The sequence below is a fragment of the Orcinus orca genome, chromosome 13, assembly GCF_937001465.1.
Source record: "Orcinus orca chromosome 13, mOrcOrc1.1, whole genome shotgun sequence".
In the NCBI taxonomy this organism is placed as follows: domain Eukaryota; kingdom Metazoa; phylum Chordata; class Mammalia; order Artiodactyla; family Delphinidae; genus Orcinus; species Orcinus orca.
The window spans coordinates 51,560,669-51,576,046 of record NC_064571.1 but is presented as its reverse complement, the minus strand read 5'-3'; the positions used below and the strand labels follow the sequence as shown (position 1 = coordinate 51,576,046).

At 38.8% G+C, this 15,378-nt stretch overlaps 1 protein-coding gene across 2 annotated transcripts in view; it reads right to left on the bottom strand.

The window, feature by feature from the left end:
* The window catches only part of FSHR (follicle stimulating hormone receptor), a 166,767-nt gene that overhangs the window by 102,879 nt on the left and 48,510 nt on the right, over nucleotides 1–15,378 (bottom strand). The window lies entirely within an intron of this gene.

Below are 15,378 nucleotides of genomic sequence, written 5' to 3'. Positions count from 1 at the left end.
ACTTTCTCAGTGAGGCTTTCCCTAACCACCCTATTTAAAATGACAATTTTCCCAACTTAGTCCCTTAACCCCTTTCTTCATAGTACTTCTGACATGTTACACTTTATGTTATCTATTTATGTATTCATATACTTATTTATCTTTTACCCATAACTAGAATGCAAGCTCTGTGAAGGGAGGAATTTTTGTCTGATTTGTCTACTGTTGTATACCAAATGCCTAGAACAGTGGCTGGTACCTGACACATATTCAGAAAAACATTTCTTGAATGGCTATTGAAGTCTGAGAGTTCAAGGCTTGAGGGTAGAATTACAAGTGACTCTTTGGGAATCTCTACAGTGGGAATACTATTTCTTCCTCTGCCTTTCCTCCCTCCCACTTTCTCTTACTTTGCAATTGGTTAATAGGGAGTTGGTTTTCTTTCCACTTTAATCCTTCCTTCTGCAAGGCAGTCTGTCAGTAGGAATTCAGTACTGTGGACTTGGATAGTTTCACAAACTTTCATTGCTTTTATTCCTATTATTTATTGGTATTAGTGAAATTCCCATTTCACATAAAGTTATTGTTCAGGCAAACAGTTCTTTTCTTCCCCTTTGTTTGTTTGCCTTTGGTCACCATGTGCACCAGCTCCATGGTGAGGAATCATGAGAGAGAATCCTGTGCACTTTTCTTGCTCTGGAGGAGTTTATATACATGGGAAGGCAAAAACAGAAGCCTTGGAATCACCAGGAAACAGATGTGGGATATAGTTGATGTAATAACTATAGATGTTATACAGGAATGAAATGTCCAATATCCCAAAGTACATAAATATATAAGAGGAAGATTGGAAGGAGTGGGTGAATTTGAGCCTGGGTCTCAGAACTATCAGATCATACTAAAAGCATAGTCTCTGTGAAACTATTGGATCTAATTTAGGATTGAGTGTAATGGTTCTAGAACAGTATCAACTTCTAGAACACTCATCTGAAAAGAATCAAGGTCAGTTCATAGTCTCTTAATGTACTCGATCTTAGTTAACATAGACAAGTTCCTTTTGTTCCTGTTTATCACAAGACAGAAGAATGATGAAAACAAATTGGTAAAAGCAAATAATAAAATTGCTTTAAACTACCCAATCAGTCTAAAGTTTCAAGGGAGTTGAAATATTAAGGTAAATATTAGTTAATAAGATGTGCAAAGAGTAGAATCTTGGATAATTGACTCTATTTAATAACAGGTCAACTAGATAGTTCTTTTTGGTTCAACTCTAGTAGCAGGCACATTTTCTAAAAATTTCAACATCTGTGTCTGTATTAAGTGGTTCAAACTAATTAATATAATTAAATGTTTTTGAAGATTGAAAGTCTTGACTTCCATTTCCTGAAATGCTATAAATTAGATAACCTGAAGATATTTCCACCAAAGATCACCCAGAAATTGTCTATAAAACATAACCACTATTGTTTTAATTGCATAGCTGAGCTTATTAGAAAATATAAGAAATTCCTAGGGTCCTACAGTAGAACAACTGAAAACCAGATGGAACCTTGAGTTGTGAATGTAAACAGAATTCTAAGAGGGTAAATTGAAGTCAGTGTATTTGGGGGGGGGGGAAGAAGGGAGGAGTGGGGAGAGGGTTGTCTGGACTTGGTAGACAAGGAATTTGTGTTTTGATGCCCAACTGGTACATGAGATGAAACGTGGATGATGGAATGCAAAGATCTGTTTCTGTGTGTCATTTGTCTGTCTACCTAGCTACCTGCCTACCTACCTATCACATGTGCATTCTAGAAAGAAAGATACAGAAAATGGAGAACAGGCAACTTTCAATGAAATAACATGTGGATAATTTCCAGAAATTATGAAAGGCATAAATCCTCAGATTCAGAAATCTCAACAAGTTCCAGGAAGGATAACAAATCCACTGCTGGATACCTGTGAATTAAAACTGTAGAGCCAAAAAAGAAAATATTTTAAATGCAAACAGAGAAAAAAAGACATATTATCTTCAAAGAAAAAACAATTAGAAAACTTCGTAAAAATATCTTCAGAATTATTAGAGAAAATAACTGCCAGTTTAGAATCCTGTGCCCAGAAATAATCATTCAAACGTGAGGGTAAAATAAAGACACTTTTAGACAAATTTAATTAGCCATTAACAAAGTTTTAGCAAAAGAATTCCCTTAGAAAGTAAGATAATTTAATCCAGTAGGAAGTCTCCAAAAATAAGAAGGAATAGTGAACAAAGAAATTAATGCTCCTTATTGAATAGGTTGGTTTTTCATAATGGTTGGAAAATTCACCTATTTAATAAGGAACACTAAAAAAATGTTGACCAAGAAGTGGGTCACAAAGGAAAGCAAATTGTTATCAAACAAATCATTTTCTTTGACAACGATGCATTTGAATTACTTAGAAGTCAGTAATAAGAGATAATTTTCCCCACCGCCCCACCACATGTACACACACATTTGGAGAGCCAAAACAAAACCAAATCAAACAAACAAAACACTCTTTTAAATCATACATGGGTCAAAGGAGAAATTACATTAATAATTGGAAATTATTTGGAATTGAACCATGATGAAAATGCAACATATCAAACTTATGAGATGCAGCTAAACTGCTTCTTATAGAGAAATTTGTAGCTTTAAATTATTATACCAGAAAAAGAGACAAAAAAGATGGAAAATTAATGTGCTGACACAGGAAAGTAGTGAAAGAACAACAGAATTGTGTTAACAGAAAACTATAAAGCAATGTTCATTCCATTTCTGGCTAGAACTTAAAATGCAAACTCAAAAGCAGTTTAATAAAAAAAAAAAGGTAAAATGAGGGGCTGTTGATAGAGATGTTTTGAGAAGATAAACACTCATCTAGACATTAAAACTTGATATATAGAGTTTAAGTTTTAATTTTTCATTTTAGAAATAAAGCAAATGAGAGTCTAACAGATTAACTGTAAACACATTGCAAAATTTGTTTGCCTTGAGAGAAGAAACCTAGGAGAGTAGAGAGAAAAAAATAATAAAGATAAGAGTAGAAATACATTAGAGAGGATCAACAAAATCAAAAGCTAACCCTTTGGAAAGATTAATAGACTAAAAAGAAATCTGTTCGTATCAACCAAGGGGGAAAAAACCCAATAAAACAATGAGAGACGTGAAAAATGGCACTTAACTACAAATAAAACGTGTTTTAAATCAGAGAGCCCTAAGAACAATTGTATAACATTAGATTTAAAAAAAATCAGTATGGATAATTTTCCTAGAAATATATACTTACTAAAACTGACTCATGAAGATGTAGAAAACTGAACGGATCTATAATGATCACCAAATTGGATTGGTAGTTTAACACCTATTCACCAAAAACAAGGTCAGCATCATATGATTTTAGGAGTAAATTCTACCCCTTTAAAGTGATGGAAAATCTCAATCTTTTACAAACTATTCCAGAGACTAGCAAAAGATGGAATGTTCTTCAACCCATTTAATGTGGCTGGTGTAACACCAGTAATAAAGTAGACAAGGACAATAAAAGAATGGAAAGATTTAGACCAATCTCACTTATTAATGTAATTGGAAAAAATCTGAAATAGTGTAGTGACAGTGTATATCAAAATGGAGGCTAAACGAATAATATATCATTATCATTTGGGTTTGTCCCAGATTTCAAGGGTTGCTAAATATTAGATAACTCTATTAAAGGAAATTTCCATGTTGAGAAATTAAAAGTGAAAAATCACATGATTTTATTAATAGGCATAGAAAATATGTTTGATAAAAACCCAAAACATTTTGACAAATGAGAAAAGGGGGGAATATTATTAATCTGATAAGAGGTAAAATCTATCAACCACTACAATAAATATCATGCTCAGTGATGAAATATTAGACACATTCCAGTTAAAGTTAGGAATGAGGCAAGGATGTCTACTATTATGCCTTTCATTCAGTATTGTGCTAGATGCCCTCGCCTGTACAGTAAGATAAAAAAAAAGATATAGGGCTTTCCTGGTGGCGCAGTGGTTGAGAGTCCCGCCTGCCGATGCAGGGGACACGGGTTCGTGCCCCGGTCCGGGAAGATCCCACATGCCGCGGAGCGGCTGTGCCCGTGAGCCATGGCCACTGAGCCTGCACGTCCGGAGCCTGTGCTCCGCAACGGGAGAGGCCAAAACAGTGAGAGGCCCGCGTATCGCCAAAAAAAAAAAAAAAAAAAAAAAAAAAAATGTATGGAGGAAGATGTGGATTAATCAATAAGGGATGCTGAAACTATTGATTATCCTTGTGGATAAAAATAACACCTTTGCTTATTACCATATTAAAATCTCAGCTCCAGGTTTATTAAAAATCCAAATGAGGAAAATCAACACTTTAAAATTTTTAAATAAAATATAACATTCTATTGAGGAGACTTTCTTTAAAAAGGACACAAAAAGTGCACACCAAAATTGAAAAGCTGATAGACTTGACAATAATAAACTTAAAATTTCTCTAAAACAAAGATATATTGTAGGTTGGCGAAAGATATTTGCAACACATACAACTAACAAGGGTTAGCATCCAGAATACAAAGAACTTTACAAAATTATCAGAAAAATATAAACAACCCAGCAGAAAGATAGGCAAAAGATATGAACAGGCAGTTCATATAGGAGAAAATGCAAATGGCCAATAAACATATGCAAAGATGCTCAACTTCACTAGTAATCAAGAAAATGCAAACTTAAGCAATAATTAGGTACCTTTAAACACCATCATACTGGCGAACAATAAAAGGAAAACCTCACAATAACAGTGCTGGTGAGGCAGTGGGATGATAGGACATTTTCTACACTCTTGAAGGGTAATTTTCTACAAGTACTTTCAGTAGCCATTTGGCAAAATGTATTAAAGTCAAAGAAACAAATGCCTTTGAATCCAGTTATTCTATGTCTCCTGGCCACATGTGCACCTGGAGACGGGTAAAAGATTAACCACTGCAACATCATTTGTAATCATAGAAAACTGGAGACAAATGCTTATAAACAAGGGGATGAATAAATATTAATAAACTATGATATATTGACACAATGCTAAATTATAAAGCAGTGAAAAGGAACAAATTGACTGGAGCTACATACAACAGTCTGGATAAATTCCCAAAGCATAATGTTGAGAAAAAAAAAAAAGTCAATTATATGCACAATATGTGCAGTATGATATGATTTTCATAGAGGTTAACAACATACAAATAAAACAGTGTATTGTTTTGTATGAATCATGTTTTTTCATTCCATATTTTTGATGTTTTGACATCTTGGGGTTTGCTGACTCTGGAGGGACTACTCCTGCTAGGGCTAACTCCTAGAGATAGCAAACAACTGGCCTGAGAGTGTGCCTTTCTTATGCAAACCAACTAATCCATACCCCCAGGCACCTCCTTTAAGGGCCCCTTACACTCTGGGCCACCATTCCTCTGTCGTAATCACCCCAGGGAAGCTCCTACACCACAGAGTCCACTGAAATTATTTAGACTAGCCTATCCTAAACCTGTTTACCCTGTTTCACCTGTTTTTTTTTTCCCTTGGAAGCCACAATAAAATGTTTTCCCCCAGCTCCCTCTGCCTCATGACCAACCCTGGTGCTTCCGCATGTGCCCCCTTCTCCTGGGAGCTGTGAGAATAACAAACTATCTTTTCAGTGGTAGTTTTCTCCTAAGCTTTTGGCCTCACCATACTCAAATAGTAATAAGACCTATATTGCAAAACATGTCTAGAGATGCATACATATCTATCAAAAGGAAAATTCTGAGAACCACAACACCAAAATCAGCATAGTGTTTACCTCTGTGACAAGAAGAAAAGGAGTGAAACACAACTATATCTAAAGTGTTTTGTATTTTTAAAAAAGATCTAAACCATTTTGACCAAACGTTAAGAGCTGGCAAAGCTGAGCGGTGCTTTCTGAGTGTTTATGATACCATTCTCTACGCTTCATACTTGAAATATTTCATAATTAGTTTTTCAAGATTGAAATTCTCACCAGGCCATATCCCAAGCATCATTTATTTATCTGTTTGTTTTTAAACAGGGAGAGCTATTTAAAAGTAGCATCGTACCCTTCATGTCAGATGGCAACTTTACCTCACTCTGTTAAGGGGGCACGAAGTTCCTGAACGATTTCTGTAAAGATGCACAATTCAAGATGGCTCTGAAAAGAAAATTTTCTTCACCATATTGCAAGTTACTTAATGTCTCTTCCATGATAAATGGAGTGGGTGGGGTTTAATTTTTTCTTTCCTGAAATGGAGAAGCTTTAGGATACCCTTGAACTCTGTCTCTGTTAGAAGCAATCCGTATCTTGGGCAGTCCGTTCACCCTTGGCCAAATTTAATTCCTCTTTGTGGATGAAAGGAGAAGAGTTTAAAAGATCCCATGAAAAGCTTTCTGGCAGCCTGGAAAACAGCCAATATTCTTTTTGAGGAAGCTGCCTTTTTATGATGTGGCCCAAGTTTAAATGACACTGGGCTCTGTGTTCTTTGAATTTCACACAAGTTTAAAAAATTAAAGTGAGAACAGCTTGGCCCAGGATATACAAAAAGAAATTGATCATCATCCTGACCTCAAAATGCCAAGAGTTTTTGTGCTTCACACTCTTTAGGTCAAACTGCTACCCTAATTAACTTTCTGGGAATGTGTCCAGGAAAACTATCGAAGGGGGTGGGTTGAACTAAATGAGGAAATCATCCAGAAAAAAAAGAGAGTTTAAATAACTTGCTTTGGCTTTTTACCATGACCCAGGAGATAACTACCCCACTGTCAAAATCATTTAGGCACCTAATTGGTGGTATTTCTCATGTTGTTACACATGAGTCTTGAAGCCAGTGGGGCAGCCAATAGTAGGAAGGAAGAGGTGGGAAGGTAGGAAGAGGTGGCTTCCTTATATAACTGGACTTTAAGGTTTTTTTAAAGAAAAAAAAAACTTCACATTTTGGCATAAGTCTTAACTGCCTAGATGTGGGGTGCTTTGTAATGTGTAAGGTGAGGTGCTCTGTAAAACACAGAGAAATTGCTTCAACTAGCATTAGCCCTTCATCCACCTTCCGGCTGTGTATGAAAATGCCAGCGATTCATTGGGGGGTGCAAAGCCTCTCATGGGGTTTCTTGGAATAGAGGTGTCAGTGTTCTTTGTATCCTTCTTCCATAGTGTGGTGGAGACTCTTGTCCTTAACCTTAAACCAAATGTATCAAAGCAGAGGTATTAGGAGAACTAATTAAAGGGGTTGTCACTCATTTCCTGCAAATCTGGAAGACGTAGAGCCTGGCTTATGACTGAAATCTGACCTCTAAAGGAGAGAAGTGGCCAGCTGCTTTGGGAGAGGGCTGCAGTTCCACGGAACCCACAGTTCCACAGTGTGGGTTTCCCAGAAGCCGGACCTATACCCAGCTGAAGGGAGCTGGATTCTCATCCTCAGAAAAATGGACTTGCCTACCTAGTGACCAGACCCCAGAAGAAAACCTGGGAGCTTCTACGCCCGGAAGCCAGTGAGAGGAAGGAACTGCTCTCCCAGAACCACAGATGGAGGTCATAAGAATTAGCCTTTGAGTATCTGCCACACCCAGAGGGGTCCAAAGCCAGGTGGCCACCGTGCCATCAGTGCTGGATCCAGTTCCTTTCCCTCCAGTCTCTCTACCTCCTAGGCCCAAGCCAGGCAAGGCCAGAAACAACAGCAAGTTGGGGAGGAATTAACAAGGAAGAGAGAAGAAACGCCCCCTTCCTCACCAGTTACAGGTTTCTGAGTCTGAAGTGGGCCCAAACAGTGGAACAGGGAGGTTTTAAATAGGATGAAAATGTGGACCTTTAATAATAGTCAACACTAGACTTTCATGACATTTATGAGACTGGAACAGCTATGGTGCTTGCCCCGAATTTCATCTGGGATGGGGGAAAATGAGTCAGCAGAGTAGGGTTTGCCTGCCAGTGGTAGGAAAGAAGAGAGCTACTTCTGGTTGTACCCTGTTGAATCCATCTTGATCAATATGTTATGATTTCTGAGTTGGTGAAAACCTTCCCCAAGTCTTCCTCTGTAGAACTTTATCTGTGAGAGAAAAAGTATTATGAACTGAAGTGGGAGAAGGAATGGAAAGCATTCTTATTCTTATTTCCTCCCCTGTCATTTAGCTCTTATTCCCTGGGCTGTCAATGAGCAGTTTAGGACAGAGAGGGTAATTTGGCTTCTCCTTTTGGTGCAGTTTGAGGTAGAAGAAACGTTTGCAAGTCAGAGCCCCAGCCATGGGGATTACCTACATAATAGCAGAATGGCTGGCTAAAGGAAGGGAAATGATTGCCCAGATGTTCAGTTTCCATTGACCTTCTATTCAGTTAAAGTTCCAGATAATCTGTCTCATGTAGACACTGCCACATGCCATTGTGTCAACTCGCGATACCATGATGTTTTCTTTAGGAGAGAAAATGTATGGTTGTAGGATAGAAACGCATGAGGCGGGCGCACTCCAAACCCAGCTCCCAGGACACCTCGCTGTCCCCTGAGTCTCCAGGATTTCCCCTCACCAACCTTCCTGGAGTGGTGATTCTTCAATTTTACCATCTTCCAGTGAACAGGGATTTCTAATAGCTCTTTTGAATCTGCTTTCCTTTTTATTCCACTTACGTCCCCTTATCTCAACATCTGTGCTGGGCTGATAAAGGGGATGTTGGCTCTCCTGCTAACTGTATCTCACTGCTGACTTTATCTCCTCCTTTGTATAACCTTTATATCAAGGTGGTGGAGACTTTTTTTTTTCCTGTCTCCCTCCTCCCTTGTTTGCACTGAGTGGCCCTGGAATTATTCTTTATACCACGTTTTATCACCTGTTCACTTTCATTTTATCAGCTGTGCACTTTTGTCGTCTTACCTGAATCTGATGCCTGATTTGTAACTCATTTATATGAAAGCTCGGGATGAAGAAGCAACATGGTGAAGAGAAAAGACCACTAGGGTAAAAAATTAGAAATCTGGGTTCCATTCTGGCTCTGCTACAAAGTACGCAAATAACTGAGAACAGTCAGGTCCAATCTGTAAAGTGAGGGGGATGGGCCCGATGAGCTCTAAAGCCCTAGGAGATAGATTTTACACTGTGGTTTTGTAGTGGAATCATACTCAAATGCTCTCCCATTTCAGTCACATTCTGTTTAAAGCAAAAGAAATAATTTTACATTAAGTGCTCAACACAGAATGAAGCCCATCATAGGGGATTACTGAATGATAGCTAGCCCTCCTTTTTCTCTAGTCAAGGTTAAAATCACTTGAGCCTGCCCATTCCTTCCCATCCCTCTGCCACCACTCGGGCAAGACCCTCATCCCCTCATGTCTGCAGCCTTGGCTGTGACCTACTAACAGGATTTCCTCCTCTGGTCTCTACTGTCTAGTCTGTCTCATCTAAGACCAGAGTGTTCCTTCTAACACTGCTTGCCTCAACACTCTCCTACTCAAAAGCAAGACAAAACAAAAGAAAAAAAGCCAACAAAGATTAAAGACACATAAAGCCCCTTCAGTTGCTTGCCAGTACCCCTAGGAATCTTAACTCATTTGTCATCCATTTGAGGCACTCCACAGTCTGCCTCCACTAGTTTTCAGAGAAATGTTCTACTACTTCCTACATAGAAACTCTAGCCAGGGCCTCACCATTAATACATGGCTTGTGTTGTATATGTACTGAAATTCCATGGGTGTATGTCCAGTCTCCCTAAGTATATGGAATGGTCTCACAGAGCGGGAACCATGCCACTTGTCTGTATTCCAAAGGGCCTCATCTCATCAGTGCTTTGTGTATTTCAAATATTAATGCATATTAGTAGATGGGGGATAATGTATATAATGGCAATAGCTCTAAGTTTCAGGCATATGAGCATCTCATACTCTAAATCACAGAATTTTTGGCCCTTTAAAGTTATTCCAACCATACCAATCAGTTTTGTTCAAAACAATACCTAGAACATACATGAATGATGAAAAAGAAATCTAGCTTTCTAGGAATTTAATACAGACTTGGTGAAGAATATAGAAAGGGTTTCTTAGGATATGGGAGAGCAGTTGGTAGAAAGTAAAAACTGCAAACTATTGGCCCATGAATTGAATCCAGCTCCAGACATGTTTTGTTCAGCCCACACAGTATTTTAAAGAAATTTGAATTGGTTGCCAGCACTTCAAATTGTGAAAGTTCATCTAAAATTGCAGATTTGTGGCCTCTCTTGAAGACTTAGAATATCTAGCAACACTGGGCTACATTCCCACATAACTGCAGTTGGCTACAGTTGAGTGATGGCTGACACAGCATCAGCTACCGGTTGGTCAGATTCCTTGCTGGCTTGTTTTTCTGTCTTGTGCCCTACGACTTTGTGTTTGGGATTTCTGGTGCTTGAAAAGCTAGTCTGAATGGGTTTGAACCTTTTAGAACCCAGTGGTTCTCAACCTTGGGTGCATATGAGAATCATTTGGGGCTGTTTTTGTTGCTGTTGTTTTCTACATACTTATAAATGCCTGAGCCCCACCTGTGGGTGGGTGGTGCAGTCAGGAATCCTTATTTTAAAAGCTCCCTAGGTGATTCTCACGCACTGTGAACATTAGGAACACCTGCTTTGGAGGGACAGCACAGAGAACCAGCAACAAGCTGCCTTGGTCAGTAGTTAGGGAGTAGGCATGACGGGGAAGGTGTTTACAAAGCTGCTTCTAATTCCCCTCAGTACATGGTTGAGGGGTAATCTAAGCAGTTCCTTATAATCTAGGAGCAGTAGGAAACCCTAAATTAGACAGCACCATGATTCACTGGAATAACAGCACATACATAGGACATGTGCATGTTCCCTTGGACACCTCCTTCTTCAGTCAATGGAACTTAAGTTTTTGGCTGGGGCTGGATCAGGGTAGAGAGGACTTGAGCTCAGAGGGTGTCTAGAGCTCAGAGGGTGTCTAATACATGAATAAGAGTCATGTATTTCACAGTAAAGAAGGAGGGCATTGAATGGAAGTGAGACAGCAAGCCAGAGAGGGGAGTCCAAGGGACAGGACCAGAGGCAGATTTTGAAAGTCAGAGAAAGTCCATTTGTTCTTTTGACAAATATTTATCGTGTTCCTACTTATATGTCTGACACTGTTCTAGGCCCTGATGACATAGTGGTAACAAAGACAAAGTGTCTTCTCTGATGAGTTTATATTCTAGCCAGAGAAGTGAGGAACGAGAAATAATTTGAGAAAAAAAGCAGGTACAGTCATGGGGCAATTACTTGGAATGAAAGGAAGGTCAGTGATGTATAAATTAACAGCTATAAAGAAGAAACAGTTCTTTAAAAATTATATCCTATGGATGGATGGAGAGAGAGAGAGAGAGAGAAGAGGGAGGCAGGGAAGGAGGGGGTGGGAAAGAGAGCGAATGAGCTACCATATACAGTTATTCATTTACTGATCAACTACTAATGACACACATTATCTAAAGTTCTGGGAAAAGCAATGGTGCGCAAGATACATTTCTTGCCCTACCAATTTTAATTCTATTGTGATATACATATACATATATATATAATCTAATAATTATAGTACAGAGTGTATGGTGATGGTGACAATGGGCATTTTTAGCACTTGCTGTGTCAGGCAGTATGCTAAATATTTCATTTGCATGATTTCCCTGGTGGTGCAGTGGTTAAGAACCCACCTGCTGATGCAGGGGACATGGGTTCAAACCCTGGTCCGGGAAGATCCCACATGCCGCGAAGCAACTAAGCCCGTGTGCCACAACTACTGTGCCTGCGCTCTAGAGCCTACGAACCACAACTACTGAGCCCATGTGACACAACTACTGAAGCCCGTGTGCCTAGAGCCTGTGCTCTGCAACAGTAGAAGCCACTGCAATGAGAAGCCCGTGCACCGCAATGAAGAGTAGCCCCTGCTCGCCGCAACTAGAGAAAGCCTGCGCGCAGCAAGGAAGACCCAACACAGCCAAAAATAATAAATAAATAAATAAATAAGTGGATTAGTCCACAACATGGAATATTTCATTTGCATTATCTAATATAATCCTCAAAACCACCTTATGAAGTAAGTAACTATACTTGTATCTATTTATAGATGAGAGCATTGAGTTAAGAGTGGTGTAGTAAGTTGATCAAGGACACAGTGGCAGATCTGATTTTCAAAGTCAAGTCTGGCCCCCAAAGCCCATGCTCACATATGTATATGTGAATTCATATATACATGAGAGGGATAAGAGATTGGGGCCAGGGCTGGTAAGATTTTAATGGGGGCAAGTGGGATGAATGAGATCAAAGCAGATCTGGAGCTTAGATGTTTTTTTAAAAAGCAGTACCAGGTAAGTTAATTCAAAGGGGGGACTGCAGTCATTTCAGGTTGTGCTGGGAATTTGGGAAAACACAAAGATGGCTCAAGAAGGTGAAAGGAGAAATCTTATTAGAAATTCCTCTGAAGGCCAGTCTTACTACATTAATTCAGAACTGGGTTTTTGTTACTCCAGATTCTGGGTCTTGGTCTGGATAGAATTCAGGGCTGCCCTTACTCTGTTGGAGTGAATAAACAGAATTCCACTTTAATGACTCGCCAGGGTCTCAGACAGCATCTGATAAAATGGCAAATATATTAAGCCTCTAAAGCAGTTCTTTCGGTCCCCTTGGTTAATGTCAACCTGGTTTAACTGTGATTTTTATTGACAACATTTAGCTCAAGAGGGAATAATGAAAGGCGACTGACACATAAAGGTCAGTTTGGGGCAACTTCTGCTCAGATATAGGAGGATTAACTAGGGATAAACTTCCTTCTGGAATCTATGGGCTCTGCCTGACTGTGACAATCACTGAGAATGAAACCAAAAGAACAGCACCAAAAAAAGTCATCACTGCTTCATGAACCAAAGATAAATTTAAGTCTTTCATAATGCACTTAAAACTAATTTCCGTTTTCTATTTGTGAGTTTCACACATTTAATCAAAAAGCATATGCGTTGAATAATTATCTTTTACTGACTCTGTAAAATGCAAATGTCGAATGTTCAAATGAACTCTGTTAGAGACAAGAACAAATGAATGAAACTATTTAAAATAGATTCAGAGAAAAGCGAACAAGACATTGCTCAGAATGCAACCCTGGATCCAAAATCACTCCTCAGATAATAAAAATGTTATTTATTACAGGATTTTGAAGAATGCTTTATTTAATCGTTAAGGTAATAATCTGATGATATCTATACCTAATCCTTAAGACCAACATGTATTTTGACAGAAAAAGATTCCCTGAAAAATTTAATTTCCTCTGTGAGGATAAGAAGAAAGCATTATTTAACATTGTTTCTTTTGAATATGGACCAGAGATTTTACTGGAAATCAAGATAAATACCTCTGCTTTGCATCAGAAGAACATTAACTATTAAGCACACATGATGCTTCTCTAGATACTAACTGCTAGCACAGAGCAGATCCTGGATAAATAGTTTCTACATTGTAATAGAGGCAAAGCATTATTTGTCTATACTACTGGTAGAAATAAAGAGCAATGACCAGTAGAAACACAAGGACTCTATACTTCATTAAAAATATTACAATCTATAAATGATAATTTCTAGATTAACTGTGTGTGACAAATGCAACAATGATGTAATAGTATTGGTACCTTGCATGTAACAAAGAGGGTCATGTCTCCAATTTTTTGAGCATGGGATGTATTTCATTTTACTCTAGGAATGAAATCTCTATCTTGGCTTTTGACATTTCCTATTTTGAAAGCACCCATTGATCTAAGAAATAAATGTTCCTGTTAAACGAGGCCTTTGTACTAATTGAAGACTAAAACATGGTGAAGAGCTGGGTCATTGCTGGTGGGATGCACTCTCCACCAGCCTTTTCTAATTCTAAGCTGTGCAAAGCACATGGATCCTAGCTCGTGGGGACACTGACCAATGGCAAGGGGCTTAGCCTTGGCTGAGAGGAATAAAAAATGGGGGAAGTGAAGTAACATTTGGTGAAGACTTGCTATGTACAGCCATTGTTGAAGGCTGTTTACCACATGCTCTTACTTTTTTTTTTTTTTTTTCTTGCGGTACGTGGGCCTCTTACTGCTGTGGCCTCTCCCGTTGCGGAGCGCAGGCTCCGGACGCGCAGGCCCAACGGCCGTGGCCCATGGACCCAGCCGCCCCGCGGCACGTGGGATCCTCCCGGACCAGGGCACAAACCCGTGTCCCCTGCATCGGCAGGCGGACCCTCAACCACTGCGCCACCAGGGGAGCCCCTGCTCTTACTTTTTGTTCTCACTGCAGCGTAACAAAGTAAATTCGTTTTTTTCAAACTAACATACAGTTTGAGTGTATGTGTAAAATTCTAAGAGTTTTAACACATGAGTAGATTCATATAACCCTCACCACCACAATCAGGATACAGAACAGTTCCATCCCGTCTCCACAAAACTCACTGTGCTGCCCCTTTAAAGTCACACTGACTCCCATCCCTCCCCTCCCCTACCCCACAAGTCTTAAGCCCTGTTAACCACTGATCTGTGTTCTGTTGCTACATTTTTGCCTTTCTCAAATATTATATAAATGGTACGGCCCAGTATATTACCTTTTGAGACTGGCTTTTTTCCAGCAGTACTCTTCAGTTAAGTTTGTCTTGTTTATCAATAGTTTGTTTCTTTTTGTTGCTGAATAGTATTTCATTGTATGTCTGTACTACAATTTGTTTACTTATTCACTTGTTGAAGGACATTTGGGTTGTTTCCAGTTTTGAGCGATTAGGACTAGAGCTACTGTAAACACTGATGGGCAGGGTTTTGTATGAATATACATTTTCACTTTTCTAGGATAAATACCTAGGAGTGAAATTACTGGGTTATATGGTAAATGTAAATTTAACTGTATAAGAAACTGCCAAGTTATTTTGCAGAACAGCTTTACCATTTTGCAGTCTCACTGGTTATATGTGACAGTTCCAGGTGTGCTGCATTCTTGTCAGCATTTGGTAGTATCCGTTTTGTTTTGTTTTTATTTTTATTTTAGCTGTGCAGTTTTATCACATTGAGATTTTAATTACTTCCTTAATGGCCACTGAGGTTGAGCATCTCTTTATGTGCATCTTTTTGTCCCTTATATCTTCTTTGGTGAAGTGTCTGTTCATATCTTTACCCTGACTTTTTTTTTGTTGTTTCCTTTCTGCTGAGTTCTAAGAGTTTTCCTTTTTTAGAACATAATCTGGATACATGTTCCTTCTTAGATATGTGATTTACAAATATTTTCTCCCACTCTGTAGTTTGTCTTTCATTCTCCTGATAGTATGTTACACAGAGCAAAAGTTTTTAATTTTGATAAAGTCCAATTTATCCGTTGTTTCTTTTATGGGTAGTGCTTTTAATGTTATATCT